A 3419-nucleotide genomic window follows, 5' to 3' on the forward strand; every position below is an offset into this window, starting at 1 on the left:
TAAAATCCATGTGAAAAAAATTGCTTCTCACTGTTCTCAGGTCAAATATTTATATGCGATCAAAAGTGCGATTAATTGCGATTAATTAATTACAAAGCCTGTAATTAATTAGATTAATTTTTTTAATCGAGTCCCGGCCCTAATACAAATATATAAAAAACATGTCTATGAAGTGTTTTGCTTAAAATACCAAACAGATCACCCATTCTAGCCATGCCTCATATCCCTCTATTTCACTTCCTGTTTCTAAAGTGGTGATTTGGAGGATAAAGCTTTCAAAAAAATAAAAAAGGAGGGGTCTGAGCTCATGCGGGACCCGGCAGCTACTGTCTAAACTAAATACTGCCGTGATGAAACGCCATATCATGGATTATCAAGGATTATCTCTGAAACAGTATGGAGCTCAAAGGCTTTCTCTCTTGCCGGTTATACCACAAGGTGACTTCCTTTTTACTTCCTGCTTCTTCACACACATGCTCTCCAGTACAGGTTAGCTCTGAGTGTTAGCGATGCTAATGTAAACACCGACCATATTACGTCCAAAACAGTCGGGCATTGTTTCTGATAGCAACGTTTCTGATAGGGCCGTGGGTCCACATTTCAGATATTACGTCATATCGGACGCAAAACTGGATCAGCTCCGTTGTTCCCCCGTTTTTAGAGATTTGGGTACGGAGGAAAAGAGAGAGGGTTTTATTTTCTGACGCTGCGTGAGTTCCCCAACACACCGGGGACACATCTTTATGTATAAAAGACATAAAAAAGTGCATTTTGCATTATAGGAGATCTTTTTAAACTACATTTTGCTGCATATATTTATGTACTTAAGTTGGACTATTCATGCAGGACTTTTACTTGTAACGGAGTTTAAACTTAAGAAGTTAGAGTAAAATATCTATATATATAAATATATATATCTAGAAAGATAAGATGTCAGAGTAGAAAGATGTTTAATAAAAATAAATATACATTTAACATATACAGTTAATAAGTCAAAATTAAATGTCCGACAAAAGATCAAATAAATAAAAAAGACATACAAAGATAGGAAGTTAAAGTAAAATGTCTAACAAAATAATTAACAAATAAAAATAATATATACAAAGAAAGATAAGGAGTTTAAATATATTTCCACTAAAAGATCAAATTAAATTAAATATCATTTTATGTAAAGGTAAACATTTGCAAATTGCACTACAATATATATCATGTATAATACAAACAGTGGTGTATTAGAGTTATGAGATATGTCTAATTGCACATCTTCAAAGTGTTTTGCTGCTGATGTTACAGTAAAAGTTCAAAGGAAAATAAATGAAGCTAAATTAAAAAAACAATTTGGCAGTCAGAAGTTCAAACGCCAGATAAAATGCACTTTTCTATCAGTGATTGTTTTTTGCAATGTGCATAATTACTGTGTTTGCATGTAATTGGCAATCATGTTGTTGAAACACTCTGAAAATCTGCTGCTTGTGTTGCGTCCTGCTGTCTTTATTTAGCTGTATTGTCTAAATCTGTTCTTTGTTTTCACTCTTTTTGTAAATTCATTAACTTCTTTCCTCTCCTGCAAAACCCTACCATGAAGAAGTCTCCATGGAACAGATGGAAGGAGCTGCCGTCTGCATAATTAAAGTAAGAAAAGAGAAAAGACATTTCAAACACAAACCCTCGTCTGTTCTTTTATTTGCTTTTTTGGAATAAATGCATTTCCTTAAAAATCCTCAATGCATTCCCAATGACTGAGTGGAGACAGAGCATGCTTGGTGTCCTTTCTCTCCTGTTCGTCATATGTTTTGATGCATTTCTTTATTTTTCTTTAATAAATGTTTGATTTGTTCTGCGCTTATTTGTGTTGTTTATTTTTCTAAATTATCTTTGCTTAGTTTTGTTCTCATCTTTTTATCTTTGATGCTTCTGAATAAGTTAAGGAAGGAATGTTCCTTTGAACGAGCCCGTTGCTTTTTTTGTGTCGTTTATTTTTGATGTATTTTTCTAAATGATCTTTGCTTAGCTTTTAGTTTTTTATTTAAAAAGATTATAGTTTATTTTCCATTGAAGTGGACCTATTATGCTATATTGGCAACATATATTGTAGAGCCATACCTATAGAAAACATGTCTGTGAAGTTTTTTGTTTAAAATACCAAACACCAAACAGTTCACCCGTTGTAGCCATGCCTCATACTGCTCAAACCCCTCTTTTGAAGCCCTGTTAGAGAAACGTGGATTTTGGGTCCTTAGGTTTAAAAAAAAAAAAGAGGAGGCGGAGCTAATGCCTGATCAGAATTATACCGGAGATAAAGTTAAATTCTGCTGTGATAAAACGCCATCCTGTTCTAAACCACATCAAGGATTATTTCTGAAACAGTATGGAGCTCAAATGCTTTTTCTCTTGCGGGTTTATCACAAAGTGAGTTCCTTTTTTATTTCCTGCTTTTTAAACACATGTGCTCTCCAGTACAGGTTAGCTCTGAGTGCTAGCGAGGCTTGCTAATGTAAACAAAGACGAGATTACGTCCAAAACACGTCAGGCATTGTTTGTGATAGCAACTTTCTGTGGGTCCGCTGCCGATTTGACGTCAGATCGGATGGAATCTGTATCCGCTCGTTGTACCCCTGTTTTTAAAAGATTTGGTTACGGAGGAAAAGAGAAAGGGTTTTATTTTCTGACGCTGCGTGAGTTCCCTGACACACCGGGGACACATATTTATGTATAAAAGACATCACATTTTTGCATGATAGGTCCCCTTTAAGTTAGAGAATGGTCCATTGTACAAGCCTGTTGCTTCTGTTACCTCTCCTTGTACAATTCTTGTTTTTTAATAATAGGTTTTTTAATATATTTGTGTGCAGATAAATACATTATATAATAATATACCTTGCAACCGGATCAATAAACCACCATACATAAAATCCTCTTTTTCAGTTTCAATTGTATTTTTTTATGCTATTGATGAGTCGACACTGGACTTAAGGGGTGAAGGAGCTATATGCAGTAATGCACAGGAAATGGCTTTCCACCTCAAACTAATTTAAAACGAGTCCTGATCAAATATATTTTTCAACACCAAGAAGCAGAAATATCAGAAGGCAATGAAAAGCATTAGGTGCAAATTGACACTCAGACAGAAAGCATTTCCAGAATTCTGCAAATGGAAGAAAAAGGGAAGAGGATGAGTGCAAATTAAATAGAAATAAGGGTAAAACAGTAGAGAAGAAGAAGGGGGATAGAAAGTCATACATTATGTGTTCCTGCATTAAAACCTCATCCTCTACTATTCAAACCACTTCCTGTTTTGAACACTGGGGTCATTTTTTAATCATTGAATCTTTGGTGACGCAGCAGCCTCACAATAAAATGCATTTATGTGATGCATGCTGTTACGCAAGACTTCCTGTAGGTGGTGCTGCAGGATAAGC

Source organism: Notothenia coriiceps, unplaced genomic scaffold (genome assembly GCF_000735185.1).
Source record: "Notothenia coriiceps isolate Sejong01 unplaced genomic scaffold, NC01 NC01_scaffold00022890, whole genome shotgun sequence".
NCBI classification, from domain to species: Eukaryota; Metazoa; Chordata; class Actinopteri; order Perciformes; family Nototheniidae; genus Notothenia; species Notothenia coriiceps.